A 19,757-nucleotide genomic window follows, 5' to 3' on the forward strand; every position below is an offset into this window, starting at 1 on the left:
TGGCACACTGTTTAGGAGAGTTATGTGTCTCGTGATTAGTACTGTGTTGTGGTGGTTGAGTGCATTTCTGCCTTGGAGGTCTCTGCTGTTGGGTAGATTTTTATTGAGACCCTCCGCGAAAGTAGGGTATGGTTTTTGTTTTTATGTGAAGACTGTGCTGGTGTGTGTTCTGGAGGGCGATGTGTTCCATGTATTGTGGTGCAAGTGTTGATCAGCTCTTCCGGTCTTGGCTGGAGAGTGCGTGGCTTCCAATTTGGATATATAAGTGCATCTCTCGCAAGTCTGAGTGTTTGGGAGGTAAGAGGAGAGGGTTGTTGGTGTACATGAGGCAGTTGCTACATTGCCTCTGGATGCCCAAGTTCACCAGGTTAATAGGAGAAAGCAGAGGGAAATGACCTTTAGACATGCCTGGAGGGGTGGGCATTAATAAGTACTGTAACTTTTCTTTGTAGAACGTTTAGTGCTGATGGTACTTTTGTGTTGTACAATAATTGCTACAAGAAGTCTGGTAAAGTGCTAGACTAATAAGCTAGTAAAAGTGCAGAAGAGGAGAGAACTCTAAGGGAAAAATTGAAGAACAGACTTTGCCACCGCTCAGAAGATTACAAACAGCCCTGGATACAGCAAATCTGTATCTGGACTAGACTAGTTACAGGAAAGGTGGGAAACGAGCGCAAATGTGGGCTTTTAAATCAGAAATTTGAAAGAGATGGAAAAACTGCCCAAACGGCCAATGAACTACAATTTCTGGGCCAGAAACCACTCTTGTGGTAGATGGGGCTACCTAGTGCTTACCACTCTATAACTGAAAAGCTAGAAGGCTTCCCTCCAACACAGAAAGGCTTGGGGTGCTCAGAAGCTTACAAACAGTCCTGGATACAGCAAATCTATATCTGGACTAGAGTAGTTACAGGAAAGGCAGGAAACAAGCTTAGAATTTTTTTTTTTTTTTTTTTTGCAATTAAATTAACAAAAACAAGCGCAGAAGGCAGTAAATTAGGAGGGTAGTAACAAGCATTAGTAAGTGCAGAGTAAGCAACTGAACAGATAAGAACACACAGAACAGCAAACTAAGACAGGTACAGTAAGAAAAGCTGAATAAAATATATATATTTTGAGGGGGGGACAGAGCTACAGGGGTTGACCTTCCCAAATTCTGTCTCTGTGCATAATAGATAAAGCTGAAGAGATGGGACTAGTAGGAGTGTCTGAAATTAAAATATGATCTCACTGTACTCAGTTGAGTGAGCAAATGAGATGGGCCCAGTAGGAGTGTCCAAACACAAATTTACAAGAAGGGCGTGCAGTTTCAAAGCCACCAGGATTAACACCACAGCAAGAACAGGTAGAGACACAGAGACCACAATATTCAATTCAATTGATATTCAGTGAAAAAAGTAAATGGAGTACTATATGAAAAAAGTGCAGACAAAAGTGTACTTAATTTAGCTTATACGTCCAGTTGATTGCAGGTAAATCTTAGCTGCCAACAGCTCAGATATTTAGCAGAAATAACACAAGATGTAACACTTATATGGCAAGACAAACTCGCTAGGCTAGTTGTTAAGTACAGAATATCAAAGAAGTGAAACTACCCCCACTAGCTACACTTCTAACAAGCTCCCTGTAGAGACACTGAGAGACCACAATATTCAATTCAGTTAATATTCAGTGAAAAAAAATGAAATGCAGTACTATATTAACAAAGTGCAGATAAAAGTGTACTTAATTTAGCTTATACGTTTAGTTGATTGCAGGTACATCTTGGCCACCAACAGCTCAAGCCTTGTCCTCAAAACCTCCATACTTGATTTTTCACAAAGATAGTTACATTACGAACTAATGTATCCTTCCTTCCTAAGGTGGTGTCAGAATTTGGTATCAATCAGTCTATTAATTTGTCAGTATTCTTTCCTAAATTTGCTAGCAAGGGCAAATAAATGTTACATTTATTGGATGTTCACAGACAGTTATGTTTTTACCTACATAGAACAAAAGGCATAAAAAAACTGACCAAGTGTTTGTTTCATTTGCAGAAGTAAAATTGGGAATGCAGTTGCCAAAGTAACTTTAACCAAGTGTCTGACTGATTGTATGTCATTTATGTATAACAAATTGGGCATTACCTTTCTAATACCATTATGGGCCCATTATACTAGGTCTATGGCAACTTCTTCAGTATTTCAGTCTATAATGTCCATGGATGGTACATGCGCAGCAACAACTTGGGTTACTCCCCATACTTTAGTTACTCTGTACAAATTGGATTTGGTCTCCAGGTGTAGAGCATCATTTGGTTCAACTGTGCTCAGTAATATCCTTCCTTGAGTCCACTCGGGATCTTAGGTAGATGAGAACTCTGTCCCATCAGTTGAGGATAAAATGAAAATTGACCTCTTATAAAGAAGTTATATATTCACCATAATGTTCCATTTGTGTTGTCCATTTCCATTGTTCCTCAGCTCCCCACCCACAAACCCCTATCCTTTGAAAACTCCTGGAAGAATGAGTGGTTAGAAGACATCTCTGTCCTTTATATTAAACTCCAGATATAGTATTATTCCTATTTGACTGCAAATATTTCCCAAATCAGCAAAGAAGATCTGAGGTACTTGGGGTTGGTGCATTATGGGTAAGGGAGAAGCTAGAGAGTTTTTGGTTGCCATGACCTTTAGCAATGGCCAAGTCTGATCCAAGGGGTCCAATCTGAGTCCATCAGTTCAGGAAGAATGAAAATGGACGACATGGATAGAATGATGTCCTTCAAGGATGCATCTGCAGTCCTTACAAATGGGTTGTCCTGTCATAAGGCAGCCCTTCGGTCGGCCGGATTCCAAAGTCTGGGTCTGGCCTCGGCTGGTGTCGCACTTCACCCGACGTCATAGCTGCAGTTATTCGGGTATAAAGGCATCAGCCGACGCCATTTTCCTCAGTCTTTCTTGCCGCGTGGCGCCCAAAGCAGAAGCTGTTCGCAAGTGCCGGTCGGTCAGAACCAGAGATTACTACTACCGAATACGTCTACTACTACCGAAGACTTCTAACAAAGCTAAGTACCCCGTTGGGGACTCTTTCTTGCCTCAGCCGATGTCAGAAAAAGTGAATAACTGTTTAACTTGTGGGAAACAAATACCTCATAAAGATTTCCACTCTTACTGCTTACCTTGTTTAGGCCCAGACCACGACGTAGCAGCTTGTCTAGTCTGTGCTTCTTTTAACCGACGGATGCTTAGACGTCGGTCGGAATTTGCTGAGGAGTTTTTCGGCTCCGATTTTGCTTACATTATGCCGTCGGATCCTCCGACTACGCAAATATCTAAAAAGCACAAGGAAAAGGACCGACACTCGCGGTCCGCGGTTTCGGCCGAAACCGCGGTTAAGCCAACCGCGAGTGTCTCGGTTTCGGCTGAAACTGAGCAAGCGGTTCTTCCTTCAGCCGAAAACTTACCTCCTAGCGAGGCCTCTTCCAACCTGGTGGAATCGGCTTCTGAAATCACTCCTGCTCTTCCAGTTTCTCAGGAATTATCTGACACTATCCCCTTGGATATTTCTACCCCTGCACGTGGAGCTGCTAGGCCACCTGCATCCATGTCCATTAAGGCCTTTGCCAGGGCCAAAGCAGCTAAAACTACTAAAACTGTGCCTGCTAAGATCCCCTCTCACAGGCCTAGCTCTAGTTCACAAATGCTTAGTTTAGCTGAGGACCTCATTTCTTTAATCCGGGGATCCCAACCTCAACCTGACAGGGCCTCTCACCCACCTCCAGAGAAGAGGCCTAGAGCAGAGCCCCCTGAGCCTGTTTCAACAGATGATTCCTCTGATGATTCAGATAACACAAACCCTCCAGACGCTCCTTTCTCCCCTTATGAAGACTCTGATGCTGAAGAGTCCATTCCTTCTGCCTCTCCGCCTGAGGAATTTTCCTTTGGAGAAACCTTGCATGCTATGAGGGAACAATTTCAGTGGCAGGGCCAGGATTTTTCAGACTCCAGAAAAAGGCTTAGAACCTTTCTGCATTTACCACAACATAGGCCTTTAGCCATTCCTCCAGTTCTTTCTGTTGTAGATGATACATTTAATGATGCTTGTACTGCTCCTGATTCTCTACCTCCGGCCCCTGCTAAGCCCGATAGGTACTACAGGGTCCCGGACACGCATCACCATTTGTATAAGGCTCCCTTTGCAGATCCCGAGACTATCTCCCAGGGCCCTAAGGCTGTAGCAGCTACCTCTGCCAAAAAAACCCTCCCCTCTGAAAGGGAATCCGGGTCCTTAGAGAGATGGGGTAAAAAAGTTTACACTTCTGCTACTCTTTCAGCTAGGGCCTTGAACTGTCAATTCCACATGATACAGTATCAAGAATTTATGCTAGACCAACTGTCCTCGGATGAACCATTAGACAAAAAAACTGTTCAGGAAATGGTACATAACATTCAGCAAGTCAGTAACCATTCCTTAAAATGCGGCTATGATGCACTGGAGGCTTCCTTTAGATCAGCCATGACTGGCACAGTTATCAGAAGGCATGCGTGGTTAAAAGAGCAGGCCTTACCAGACCATGTCAAATCAAAACTACTAGATGCTCCCATGGACAAGATCAATTTGTTTGGCTCTCCTGCACAACAGGTGCTGAAGAAGATGGAAGAGAAGGCAAAATCTGTCCAAACAGTGAAAGATTTCTTACAGGTCCAACCTCCAAGGTTTGGCAGGAATTGGCCCTCCAAGAATTGGTCCTTTCCAGACTCCTCCAGAGCTCAGAGAGGCAGGAATAGGCGTTCAAGAGGCAGAAGCCAATCCAGGGGTGCCTACAGGGGCCGCCAATGGCAGGGTAACAACCACCGAGGTGCAGCCACAGACACAGCCACCACCACTGCTACAGGACAATCACAGTGACTTGGCTCTAGCACCGCCTACCAGGGAACAACTAGAAGCACCCTTGGGCGGAAAGCTAGCTTTAGTTTCAGTAAACTGGCATTACATCACAAGAGACAAGTGGATTTTGCAGACAATAGACCAAGGTTACAGGTTTCACTTCCATACTCTACCAGGGAAGAGAGGAATGCCAAACCTACCTCCAAATCAAAAGGCAGAAGCTCTAAAACAAATAACTCAATTATTAAGGATGAGAGCTGTGGAAAAGGTACCATCTATGGAGCAAGGACAGGGATTTTACTCCAGGCTCTTCCTGGTACCAAGAAAAGAAAGCAAATGGAGACCTATTCTCGACTTGTCCGCTTTAAACACATTCCTCATTGTTCCAAAATTCAAAATGCTGACCCTACAGCAGCTTCTTCCCATGCTGGGCAAGGAGTCTTGGCTGGTAACTCTAGATCTCAAGGAGGCATACCTGCACGTCCCCATACGACCAAATTGCAGAAGATACCTCAGATTTCTTGCAGGATCAGAGCATTATCAATTCTCAGCATTGCCCTTCGGCTTATCTACTGCGCCCAGAGTGTTCACGAAATGCCTGGCATCAGTAATTGCTCATTGCAGGCTTCAGGGAATCCAAATCTACCCTTACCTGGACGACTGCCTGATACAAGCGGACAACAAAAACAAGCTAGCAGAAGACTTGAAAAGGGTCATTTACCTGCTACAAGCTCTGGGATACACAGTCAATATAAAAAAGTCAAGACTGATACCATCCCAAAGGATAACCTTTTTGGGTGCAGAGCTGGACACAACGAAACAAATGGCATTCCTAACAGCAGAAAAACAGGAACAACTCCCTCTCTACTTCTTGGCATTAACAAAGCAGAATCATCTAACAGCAAGAAAAGTCCTGCAAGCCTTGGGTTTCATGGCATCCTGCATAATATTGGTTCCACATGCCAGACTACATATGAGAAAGTTACAGTGGTACCTAAGGAATTTATAGTCTCAGCACAAGCACAGCCTAGAAACCCATATTCCAATAATTTCATGCCTGAAGCAAGAATTCCAATGGTGGGCTCAGGCCTGTCAATCAAACAAAGGATTGCCTTTCCACAACACACAACCAAGCCAAACCATCACAACGGACGCCTCAGACCTCGGTTGGGGGGCCCACATGCTGGACAAGTGCATTCAAGGTTTATGGACTCAAGACCAGCTGCACTTACACATAAATCAAAAGGAAATGCTGGCAGTAAAACTGGCAATTCAGGCATTCAGACCATTTCTTCGACAAGGTCAACTGTTGATAAGGACAGACAACACCACAGTTATGTGGTACATCAACAAACAGGGAGGCACACATTCGTACCCTCTATGCCGGATGGCAATGGACCTCTGGAATGTGGCTCTGAGCTACAACATTCAGTTACAAGCAATTTTTGTACCAGGGAAAGAAAACATTCTAGCAGACATATTAAGCAGAACTACCACGGATGCCCACGAATGGATGCTGCATCCGGACATCTTCAAAACAATTACAAGAAAATGGGGGCTCCCACAAATAGACTTATTTGCATCCCCACGCAATCACCAATTAAAGAAATTCTGCACAAGGACGTACCACCCACTTGCTTGGAAAGGTGGACTCCCTATCTTTCAGCTGGAAAAACCTGACAGCATATGCATTCCCACCACTTCCTTTGATGCACAAGGTGCTATTGAAGATCAAAGAGGACCGCCCAAGGATCATTCTGATAGCTCCAGACTGGCCAAGACAACATTGGTACCCATTACTGAGGAGCATGTCTCGGGAACAAATATGGCCTCTACCCCTTGTTCCTCTGCTGTTAACACAGAACAACTACAACATCCTGCATCCAAACCTGAAAACACTGCAGCTGACTGCCTGGAACATTGCATAAGAACAAATAACCCAAATTTATCCCAAAGGGTTAAAGACATTATCTTGGAGGCTCGCAGACCCTCAACAAGAAAAAATTATTCAGCAAAATGGAAAAGATATTTCATTTGGAGTACTACAAAAGGAGAAAATGTGTCACTGGTAAACATAGCCAACATCCTGGAATACTTGGCAGAGCTCTTCCACAAAGGCCTGTCTTATTCTTCCATCAAGATTCATGCATCAGCTATTTCAGCAGAATACGACTTGGATCCTCCAGTCTTCTCACTTCCTCTGCTCAGGCAGTTTCTGAGAGGAATTAAAAACGTAAAACCGCCTAGGAAGCCACCATTGCCATCATGGGACTTGAACTTTGTGCTAGAAAAATTGACACTTCCTCCTTTCGAACCAGCAGCAACAGCAGAATTACAATACTTATCATGGAAAACTGCTTTCCTGTTGGCAATCACTTCAGCAAGAAGGGTATCTGAGCTACAGGCACTAATGGCAGTACAGCCCTTCCTGATCTTCCATCAAGATAGAGTATCCATGAGAACTAATCCTACTTTTATGCCTAAGGTGGTCTCCAGAGTATCTTTGAATCAGGCTATCCACCTACCTACATTCTTCCCCAACCCACAGAACAGGGGAGAAAGGCTGTTGCATACCTTGGATGTGCATAGACAATTACGCTACTACCTGGACAGGACCAAGGGCAATAGGAAAACTGACCAGCTACTGGTAGCATATGCAACAGGAATGGAAGGAAAAGCAATTTCAAAATAGACGTTCCAGAGGCAGAAACCAATCCAGAGGAGGTGCCTACAGAGGACGACAGTGGCAAGGTAACAACAGAGGCACAGACACAACCACTGCCACTACATCAGCACAACCACAGTGACTTAACCCTAAATCCGCCTACCAGGGAACAAATAGCAGCTCCTCTAGGCGGAAAGTTAACCTTATTTTCAAAGAACTGGCACTACATAACAAAAGACAAGTGGATTTTACAAACCATAGATCAAGGTTACCGGTTTCACTTCCACACTTTACCAGTCAAAAGAGGAATGCCAAATCTACCTCCAAATCAAAAAACAGAGGCACTACAACAGATAATGGAGTTAGCAAACATGAGAGCTGTGGAAAGAGTGCCAACAGCAGAGCAAGGAAAGGGGTTCTACTCCAGACTATTCCTAGTTCCAAGAAAGGAAAAAGTTGGAGACCAATTCTCGACCTGTCCACCTTAAATACATACATCATTGTCCCAAAATTCAAAATGCTGACCCTACAGCAACTTCTTCCCATGCTGGGCAAGGAGTCTTGGCTGGTAACTCTAGATCTCAAGGAGGCATACCTGCACGTCCCCATTCGACCAATCTGCAGAAGATACCTCAGATTTCTTGCAGGATCAGAGCACTATCAATTCTCAGCATTGCCCTTTGGCTTATCTACTGCGCCCAGAGTATTCACAAAATGCCTGGCATCAGTAATCGCCCATTGCAGACTACAGGGAATTCAAATTTACCCATACCTGGACGACTGCCTGCTACAAGGGGACAACAAAAGCAAGCTGACAACAGATTTACAAAGGGTCATTTACTTGCTACAAGCACTGGGATACACAGTCAATTTACAAAAGTCAAGGCTGATACCATCCCAAACAAGGACATTCTTGGGCTGAATTGGACACAGTAAAACAAATGGCATTCCTGACTACAGAAAAACAAAAAGAACTCCCTCTTTACTTCTTGGCACTAACAAAACTGAACAAGTTAATAGCAAGAAAAGTACTGCAGGCCTTGGGCTTCATGGCATCATGCATAATCTTGGTCCCATTTGCCAGACTACATATGAGAAAACTACAGTGGTACCTAAAGAATTTATGGTCCCAACACAGACACAGCCTAGAAACAGAAATCCCACTAATTCCATGCTTAAAGCAGGAGTTCCTATGGTGGGCTCAGGCATGTCAGTCAAACCCAGGCCTACCCTTTCGCAGATGTCAAGCAAGCCAGACCATCACAACAGACGCTTCAGACCTAGGATGGGGGCCCACATGCTGGACAAATGCGTGCAAGGATTGTGGACACAGGATCAACTTCACCTGCACATCAACCTAAAAGAAATGCTGGCAGTAAAACTGGCAATCCAAAAGTTCAAACCATTTCTCCAAGAGGGCCAGTTGATGATAAGGACAGACAACACCACAGTCATGTGGTACATCAACAAACAGGGAGGCACTCATTCATACCCCCTATGCAGAATGACTTTGGAGCTGTGGACCCTGGCACTCAGCTACAACATCCAGTTACAGGCAATATTTGTACCGGGAAAAGAAAATACTCTAGCAGACATATTAAGCAGAACCACATCGGATGCCCACGAATGGAAGCTGCACCCGGACATCTTCAAGACCATCTCAAAGAAATGGGGAATGCCTCAGATAGATCTATTCGCATCACCTCTCAATCACCAGCTCAAAAAGTTCTGCACAAGGACATTCCACCCACTAGCCTGGAAAGTGGATTCGCTCTCCTTCAGCTGGAAAGGCCTAACAGCATATGCATTCCCACCTCTTCCCTTGATACACAAAGTACTACTAAAAATCAAGGAAGAACGCCCAAGGATAATCCTGATAGCTCCAAACTGGCCAAGACAACACTGGTACCCACTGCTGAGGAGCATGTCTCGGAACAATATGTGGCCAATACCCCTTATGCCTTTGATGTTAACTCAGAACAACTACAGCATCATACATCCAAACCTAAAACGCTGCAACTGACTGCATGGAACATCACATAGCAGCAGCTAATCCAGAACTTTCCCAAAGAGTTAAAGACATTATTCTTGAAGCACGCAGACCTTCAACAAGAAGGAACTATGCTGGAAAATGGAAAAGGTTTGCCATTTGGAGTACGGAAAGAGGAAAAGATGTGTCAAACATAGATATGCCTAACATTCTGGAGTATCTGGCCGAACTTCTTCATTCAGGCCTGTCCTACTCCTCCATCAAGATACATGCATCAGCTATTTCAGCAGAATACAGCTTTGATCCACCTGTTTTTTCGCACCCTTTGCTCAGGCAGTTCCTCAGAGGAATCAAGAATGTAAAACCTCCAAGGAAACCACCATTACCAGCTTGGGACTTAAACTTTGTGCTAGAAAAGTTGACACTATCACCCTTTGAACCAGCAGCAACAGCAGACCTACAACACCTGTCATGGAAAACTGCTTTCCTACTGGCAATTACTTCAGCAAGGAGGGTTTCAGAACTACAGGCCTTAATGGCAGTGCAACCCTTCCTAATCTTCCATCAAGATAGAGTGTCCATGAGGACTAATCCTACATTTATGCCTAAGGTGGTATCCAGAGTGTCTTTAAACCAGGCAATCCACCTACCTACCTTCTTTCCCAACCCACAAAACAGAGGGAAAGAATACTGCATACCTTGGATGTACATAGACAGCTACGCTACTACTTGGACAGAACAAACAATAGCAGAAAGACTGACCAACTTTTTGTAGCCTATGCAACAGGAAGGGAAGGAAAAGCTATTTCCAAACAGACAATCTCCAAATGGATAGGAAATTGCATACGATTCTGTTACTCCTTCCATGGAAAACCAATTCCACAGAACATAAGACCTCATTCTACAAGGGCAACAGCCACTACCACAGCCTTCTTACGAGGAGTGGCAACCAAAGACATTATTGAGGCGGCTACTTGGACCTCCGTGCATACATTTGCCAAGCATTATAATTTGCCTCTATATTCCAGATCCCGAGCAGGGTTTGCCACTGCTGTACTGCAAGGGATCCTAAACACACCATAATCTGCTTTTATCCTCCTCCCTAGTTGGCTATGGTATTCTACCCAGTTGTTATGACTGCAGATGCATCCATGAAGGACATAGTACAGTTTTGTACCTACCATAAATGTAGATGTCCGAACTGGATAGCATCTGCAGTCAGGATTACCCTCCCTCCTTCCCCTCTGTGGTACTCCTAGGGTGTTTACCCTCCTAATAGCTAGCTGGTGGGGGGGAGTCTTTTATGGTGTATTTGTTTGTATATATGTACATACATGCTTATTTTTGTGTTTACCTCTATCTTTTTGGAAACATTGGCATCTATCCAAATTTTAGCCTTCAAGAGGGCTACTGGCATCTGGGGCAAGAAACACTGAGGAAAATGGCGTCGGCTGATGCTTTTATACCCGAAGACCAACAGAGATGACGTCGGGTGAAGTGCGACATCAGCCGAAGCCGGACCCGGACTTTGGAATCCGGCCGACTGAAGGGCTGCCTGACGACAGGACAACCCAGTTGTTATGACTGCAGATGCTATCCAGTTCGGACATCTACATTTATGGTAGGTACAAAACTGTACTTTACACTACTTCCAGTAGTGGCGAGTACTCCTGTCTCTGGACAAGTACTTGAGATGCTGTCAGAAACCTAATGTTGTTGTTGTGTCTTTCGGCTTTTCCCGGTTAGGGGTCGCCACAGCGGAACTCCGGTCCGCTAATGATTGGCAGTTGATTTTTACGTGCTGAGTTGCCAGCCCTAACGCACAACCTTCAACGAAGGTACGCTCATTCACGCATGTCTCCATGCAGAAGACGCTCTAGCTAAGAGTTGAACCGGTCAGCATCTTACTGTGAGGCGACAACGCATACAAGAAGATTTTTTAGACAGATTGATATTTTTTTCTGTTTAGTCCACTGCAGAGTAATTGGATCTTTTTCCCTCTCCCTGTACCAGTAGTACTGGACTACTTCGTCCATATGTTAAATCCATTTGATAATATTTCCAGTTTTCATTAAGGACTTCAGTCTTAGTTCCATATCCTCTTGGAAAGTGTGCAAGGCTTTCTTAAAGGTATCTTCTTGCTGAGACCTCAGCTAGGGGATTTAGTACTTGCCTGAAGCTTGTACTTTCTTCTTAAAAAATTATATCAGTTCCTTTTGCGCCAACCTTTTCTGTAGATTTGAATTTTTTTAGCTGTCAGCTCATTTTTTCCCTACTGGAGAACACTTCAGCCAGGAAAATTTCAGAATAAATAAATTATTGGCCATAGAGTCTCCCTGTTTGTTTTTTTTTAAAAACATAAGTGCCTGTCTCTAAACTAACCCCCCATGTATGCCTAAAGTCGCTGATTTGAGACCAAGCTTAAGCAGTATGTCCATTTGCTTCTTGTCTTTACATCCTGTTCAATTCTAGGAATTTTTTGTTTTGTTATAGGGACATACATCATTAGCTGAAATACTTTGATGGAACTAAAGCCATCAGAAAATGCAGAAAATACTGCCAACTGTTTGAAACTTTATGGACAAGTTTCCTCCCTCCTAAAAAAAAAAAAAAAAATGAAAAAAATGAAACCAAGATTACACTTCATTGTAGAGCATTGACTAATATTTTAGTTTTTTGCAGGAATGCGGCAGTTGATAATTTTGTAGCATCTGTGTGATCCAAACCCTACTCTTTTTCAAAGCATTGCAGGCTGGATCTGATATCCACGTCCAGATGATCCTTTGGAGATAACATTATCAAAGAGCATGCTCCCATGAGGGAGACCGCCTAGTAGTATCAGAAAGTTGGCTTAGAGGATTAAAGCTATGAACTGCTAAAGAGAATGCACAGGGTTTGATTTTCTGCAGCCTTCATTTGCCTGTGCTGTTACCCTGAATGAGTTACTTGACTAGACATTGCTTTAGGACAATTAGGAATTTGGGCTAGGCCCATTAGTGGTCTGGTGGACTGCATGTGTGTTAACTACCTATGTATGAATACTGTTAGCTTGATATTCTGTCCTGTAAGTTTCAGAGGCTAGAACCCCTCTTATCAGATGTAAACGTTATGTACTTAAGTGCCCATCTTCAGTTACAAACCCTCCCATCTTTCCTCCGTCTGGTGAAAATTCTGTCAGCCATCAATAAACTCTACAACAGAAGGAAGAAACTGTTGCAGAAAAAAGTGAAGTCACTAGACTGGAAAAACACCTTATCAGCCTCAATAAAAATTTGAGATCCCTCATCAAATCCTCTAAAGCCAGCTATGAAGGCAGAATTGCGGCTGACACCAGAAACAACCACAAAGCCTTCTATAGCTATATCAAGAACTCCAAGCAATACCCAGATTTGCTTTGAGTTATTGCACTATCGTACTGCCCTGTACTGAGCCAACAGATATAGCCAACATACTGACTGGCAGATTCAATGCCAGCTTTACCCCCCCCCCAAAGGCCCTGTCACAATACCAGAAGAAAGCCTGGTACCCAACATTTCTGCAGCACATGTAAAAGCTGCATTGTCCAAAGCCAAGAATACAGCATCCATGGGACCTGATAATATCCCTGGCTGCATTCTACATGAGCTACCAAGTGAACTGGCACCACACCTGTGTGCCCTGTTCAGTCACAGCCTTACCTCAGGCTTTTTCCCTAACTAATGGCGCACTGCTACAGTCATTCCTCTCCATAAAGGGGGAGCGACTACAGACCCTGGGAACTATCACCCCATTAGCCTGAGTCTGGTATGTAAAGCAATGGAGCACATCATCATGGACCCACTTAACAAAGATATAGGCAATCTCCAAACTCTTGATCCCATGCAGTTCTTCTTTGTCAAGGGGAGATTCTGCCTGCTGAACCTGATTGACTTCTTTGAGGCAGTCACCAAGGCTGTGTATGAGGGTAAGGCAGTGCATACAGCCTACCTCGATCTGGCCAAGGCCTTTGATATCATTCTCCACTCGGGTATCATTGATAAGCTCAACAATTAGACATCAGTCCTTATATCACTAGGTGGGTTGCAATTTGGCTCACAGACCGGACCCACAGAGTGAAAGTTGTGGACTCCAAGTCAGACTGTCGACCAGTCACGAGTGGAGTCCCACAGGGCTCGGTCCTCGGGCTTCTCCTGTTTGGCATCTACTTCTCAGAAGTCCAGGCCAGCACAGAAGGACTCCGGCTGACCAAGGTCGCTGATGACTGCAAGCTAGAAGTCATTATTAACTCCCCAAGTGATGCAGACATCCTACAAAGGGCCTCACTGAGACCAATGACTGGTGTCAGAATCATGGCCTTAAGCTTAACGCCAAAAAATGCGTCATCATTACCTTTGGAAAAAAACTCTGTTCCCACTAATTACCACGTCAATGGGAGCCCACTGAACAGTGAAGGGGGCCATAAGAGATCTGGGTACCCAGGTTGACAGCAACCTCACCTTCTACCACCACATAGCCACTGTGGTCAGAAAGTCCTTCTACGTGACACATCTCATAACAAAAGGCTCAAGAAGAAAGAGGTCATCATCCCTCATTAGACCAGTTATTGAATATAACGCCCCATTTAGCATGTACCTGACCAGACACCTACAATGGTTGGAGAGGCCCCAAAAGTACCTCAAAAAAGGATCCTAGGCCTTAAACACATGTCCTACACAGGCACTCAAGAAACTTCAGCTGTTCTCAGTCTCTTATCGTCTACTTAGAGGTGATCTCTGCTTGACTTACAAAGCCATGTCTGACCCAGCCCTACTTGGAATGCTACACCTAAAGAAATCCCAATCCCCCCATGCCACATGCTCCAGAGATCACAACCTCATTACCACAATCAACAGAACATGCTGAAGGGACAGGTTCATCACCCAGAGACTGCCCATACTCTGGAATAAGCTTCCCATTCATGTCAAGCAGAGCACCTCGCTGGCCCTCTTCGAGAAATCTCAATGAGTGGATGGGTAACAGAACGTTCACTCCAGGGATCACTCCAGTTGCCCTACTAGATAGAGGCACTGTGAACTAGCAATGGGTGGCACGGCGCCAGGGCAGTTTTTTGGGCTAGGCTTGTAAGGTTCGTATGACTAAATTCATATCTTGGGATTATAGACATTGTGGTGGGATAAGGAACCCCGTATAATTTGGTTTGCCAAGCAGTCCTTATGCCTGCAGCCTTAGTTGTACAAGTTAATGCAGATGGATGTACTCTTTATGATATGTTATGGTAAGCACATACCTTTTGTACCTGGTGTGAGTAGGGTCACCCTTGTCAAAACAGGAATAAAGCTGCAGCATTTAGTCAGAGCAGCATTTAAAACTTTTTCCTGAGCTACTAGCCTCTCCTCTTTTACCCATTAAAGTTCTATAAACTAAATTACTTTCCATCTGTTTTACCAAGCATTATGATAGCATCAAAGAAATAACCCTCAGCTACTATTGTTAATTAGTGGGAAAGATGTGTCTGCTGTTTTTTTCCTTCTGGCATGCTGTTTGATGTTGGCCCCTGTTCCTCCATCATTTCGCTTCCCTGGTCAGACTAATCCTTTTTATCTACTCTTCTTTTATAGTTCTTATTTTTATTCCTTTGTAGGCCCTGTTATTTCAGTCTTGTTTGCTGTGCTGAAGTTGTTTGTTTATGGTTATCTTTTTGCTGATTCTGCAAAGGTTCATTGTTTGGCTGTTATGTAAATTGAAAGATGGCTCTGTCTCTTCCCTAATGGGGTTTCAACCTTTAGCTCCACTTTGGAGTCAGATCCGTTGACTGCTAGAAATGAGACCATCCTTTATAAAGATGACTCTAGAGCCAAAGATAAAATAGAGGGAGGAGAGAAAAAAACAAACATAGGTATAATGGATCTGACAAACCTGAAAGATCAAAGATTTTTCTCCAGATCCTTTTAAGAAATCCAGGGTAAAAGATGCTTATGTTGATACTTTTTTCCCTTTTGGGGTGTCACAAATTCTCATTATTTTTTCCATGAAAAATCTCCTGATAAGCTTGTAAAAATAGGCAGTTGTTTTCTGAGTTGAATGTGTGAATTTTTACAACATTCAAACCCTCCTTTGCAAGGTCTTTCAAAAGCCATTCCTTTCCAGTCATTGTGTTTGACTGTAAAAAGATAAGCTAAGTATACCAGTATACTAGGACAGTTACATTTGTTGTAACATCTCTTGGAATTATTACTCAAAGAACACTGAATGTTTAGACCTGTAAACTAATGATGTTATCAAGAGCCATGTAGAACATGCTTATGAGACAGGAGTACACCTCTTAAAAATAGCTTAGTCGTGGTTGAGTTAACATTTAAATGCATCTGCTTCCTGTGAAATATTTTTAGATGTTAGGTGCGGGCAGCAAGAAAAGGTGTAAATAGAAAATATAAGTTGGTGGTTACACCTACTCAGGCAGGCAGACAAACTTCTTTTTCTTGCTGTATTTTGTAACTAGGATCTTCTAAACCAAAAGGTACCAATGTCAATATTGGCAGATTTATTGGTGTTTGTTGCAGTCTTACACCATGATCTGTTGGGGTTGTATATGTCAGCTTTGATACCCTATGTTTGTGGCCTCAACATTGATGCCGAGCACATTGAGAGTTTCTTTAGGCTTGGAGCTGATCACTCTTAGCCAGTTTCAGTTCTTGTATTTTTAGGGCCATTTGCCAGTGTTGGCTGGGTTAGCTTTCTGGTCTTTGAGGTTGAGAATCTTGGCAAAGGTCCCACATTTGATGGTTGTCTCAGTCACATTGTTGTAAGTTGGATTGCTATTGTCAGGCTTGGTGTTTGATGTCTTTGGGGTTGGCTTTTACTGGTTTTGGTTATGGACAACAAGGTCTATCGTGTCAACGTTAACTGCAGCACAGACATTAGTCCCAACAGCAGTGAAGCAGAATTTTCTGCATTTTCTACCCTCAGTACCTTTTCCAGTAATGGCTTTGGCCTCAACAGGGACACTTCTTTCCCTGGCAGTCTAGCCATCCACCATCTTTTCACAAATTTTTTTCTAACTGTGAATGCTGAGTAGATATCCTATCCTGATGTCATCTTGTTTTTTTTTTGGGGGGGGGGGGGCTTTGGGCACAACTGATGAGAGAAATTTGCACTAGTCACTGCTGTCTGATCACAGTTTTCTTTTAATAAGAAAGTGAAAAGTATAGTTAATCAGTTACTGGGTTGCAATGAGTTTCACACATTTGTTTCTTGCATAAGTGTTTGCATATTCTTTAAAATGTGCCTGTAGAAGTGTAAAAATAAATGGGATAAGAACTTTAAGTTCATAGATAAGTTCTAGACTGGCTGTCTTTGCAAACCATTTTAAGCCTAGCTAATTTCTCAAAGGTGAGAATTAAACTCTGTATCTTGCATCTGTGAAGTAAACATCTTAACCATTATGTCAATCTCATCTCCTCTTAAAAAGTGGAGTTGTGTAAGGTTCAGGTCCTGGTTTCCTCCCTGCTTCCTTCCATGAGTCAGTCAAGGTATCATATTTTCTGGGGTTTAAAGTTCAGCTTGTCAGTGAATTGCTTTCAGTTGTTGTTTTTTTTAATTTTCTGAATAACTTTTAACTCTAGGAGATGGAAGGAGTGTAGGTGCAGGTGACAGGACATTATAAATGAGCTGTGAATTTTGAGCCTGAAGAGCTTTATTACCTCAGTGGGTGTGAAACAGCAGAAAAGAGCTGTAGGTGCTGTGCCATATATGTGCTTCTTGGCAAGAAGCTTTTAAATGTAGTAAGTGAAAATCAAGGGAGAAACATTTTAAGGGATTATGATGAGATTTAATTCTGCCCCAACATTATGTGCACCGAGGAAGCTGACTAGGATAGAAATGTAAGAGATTGGAAGAAACTGCTTGGTCATACTATACGGAAGTATGGAAATCATTCTGCCATATGGGAGATGCATTTTGGGAAGAGGAAATGCTTGGTTAGGCATAATTGTCCCTTAAAATTATTTTCTGAAACTGTATCCTTGAAATTATAATAGCTACTTTGCTTTATTTTCTGAAACTGTCTACCTGAAATCATACAAGCTAATTTACTGTACTCTTAGTTCATAGGTTCATACTAGGCTATCTGCCCTAGGGCATTCATAAGCCTAGCTAGAGTGTGTTTGGCTTTCGCCCCCCATTTTAAATAAATTTTGCTATGCCCTTTTTCGAGGTTGGTATACTGTGCCTCTGTCTAACAGTGACACAGAAGTGATACCCGGGGTAAACCTATGATCTCCCATCCACTCATCAAAATTCCTCTTGAAAAGAGTCAGTGAGGGACTCTGCCTAACCTGGACTGGGATTTTATTCCAGAGTGAAGGGAGCCTCTGGGTTATGAATCTGTCCCTCCAGCATGTCCTATTTATTTCAGTGCTGAGGTTCAAGTCTCTCGAGCGCATAGCTCGATGGGATTTGGATTTTCTGAGGTGCAGCATGTCCATTAATTCCGGGTTGGACATGGCTTTATACGTCAGGCACAGATCGCCTCTGAGCAGGCGGTATGCCACTGAGTAGAGCTGGAGTTTCTTTAACCGGGCAGCATATGGCATCTGTTTGAGCCCTTTGATCCTCTTGGTAAGGTACTTTTGGGGTCTTTCCAGTTGCTGCAGATGTCTGGTAAGGTACATCCCAAAAGGGGCATTGTACTCAATTATGGGCCTGATGAGGGATGAGTAAAGAGGCATGATGACCTCCCCTGATCTAGATGTGAATCCCTTCATGATTAGGTGGGCTATATAAAATGTTTTTCTAACCACTTTGGCCACGTGGTTGTCAAATGAGAGATTGCTATCAACTTGAGTCCCCAGGTCCCTAATTACTTCTTCTGTACTTAATGGATTACCACCTATGTGGTAATTTGTGGGCACTTTGTTTTTGCCAAAGGGATGACTATACACTTTTGGCGTTTAGCTTGAGGCCATGGCTCTGGCACCAGTTGTCTGTTTCTATGAGGCCCTTTTGGAGGATGCTTGTGTCGGCTGGAGAGTCTATTATGGCGCCCAGTTTGCAGTCATCTGCGAACTTGGTCAGCCACAGTCCTTCCGTGTTGGCCTGTACCGAGAAATATATACCGAACAAGAGAGGTCCCAGGACTGAGCCTTGTGGGATGCCACTTGTAACTGGTTTGGAGTCTGACATGGCTCCAGCAATTCTAACCATGTGGGTTCTGTCCTTGAGCCAGTTTGCAACCCATCTAGTGACATAGGGGTTTATATTTAAGCTAGTGAGCTTATCTATAATGCCCGAGTGGGGTATTGTATCGAAGCCTTTTGCAAGGTCCAGGTAGGCTGTGTGGACCACCTTCCCCTCGTCAATGGCCTTGGTGACTGTTTCAAAGAAATCGACCAGGTTTAAGAGGCAGGATCTGCCCTTAACAAAGCCGAACTGGGTAGGATCCAGTGTCTGTAGGTCCCCAATATCTTTATTTATGAGGTCCATAATGATCCTTTCCATAGCTTTGCAGACTAAGCTAGTCAGGCTTATGGGGTGATAGTTTCCAGGATCCGTTGAGGCACCACCTTTGTGGAGAGGGACCACTGTTGCTGTATGCCACTCTTTGGGTACATATCCTGTAGTAAGGCTGAGATTGAACAGTAGTTTTATGTTTGGGTTTAGCTCTTCTTGGAGTTCATGTAGGACGCAGCCCGGGACACCGTCTGGTCCCATTGATGCTGTGTTTTTTGCTTTGGAGAGGGCGGCTCTTACCTGAGCATCTGAGATGTCAGGGGGCAGCACTCTGCTGGGATAGATATTTGCCCTTTTGGTGGGAGGGAGAGAAGTTTGCTGAACCTGTCAGCTAGGATGTTGGCAATGTCTGTGTGTTCGGTGTATTTTTTGTCATTTTGGACTAATTCTGAGCATATCTGGGAATTCCCACCCAGGTTCCTAACATAACTAAAGAAAGCCTTGTGATTATCCTTAGTGTCCTGTGCAATTTTTATTTCGAAGCTGGCCTTAGATGATTTTATGAGTGCCCGTAGTTTTTTGCTAATACTGATCAGAGATGCCTTCCCTTTTTGGGATTTTGCTCTATCATGTAGTAGCTTCTTCCTTCTATTGTATAGTTTGTTTATGGCTGGGGTCCACCAGACAGGACGTCTGCCTTTGGAGGATTGGGTCTTGGTTTTATTTGGGATTGCATGATCCATGCATTCCTGAAGGTGTTCATAGAATGCGTTTATAAAGGATTCTGTGGTCTGTGCCGTATTTTCC

The 19,757-nt window shown here is 43.6% G+C and overlaps 1 protein-coding gene across 2 annotated transcripts in view; it reads left to right on the forward strand.

Moving 5' to 3' along the window:
- The window catches only part of UBE4B (ubiquitination factor E4B), a 2,592,778-nt gene that overhangs the window by 257,882 nt on the left and 2,315,139 nt on the right, over positions 1–19,757 (forward strand). The gene's annotated exons all lie outside the window — the stretch shown is intronic.

This window comes from Protopterus annectens, chromosome 2.part1, assembly GCF_019279795.1.
Source record: "Protopterus annectens isolate FY-2018-M chromosome 2.part1, PAN1.0, whole genome shotgun sequence".
Classification (NCBI taxonomy): Eukaryota; Metazoa; Chordata; order Ceratodontiformes; family Protopteridae; genus Protopterus; species Protopterus annectens.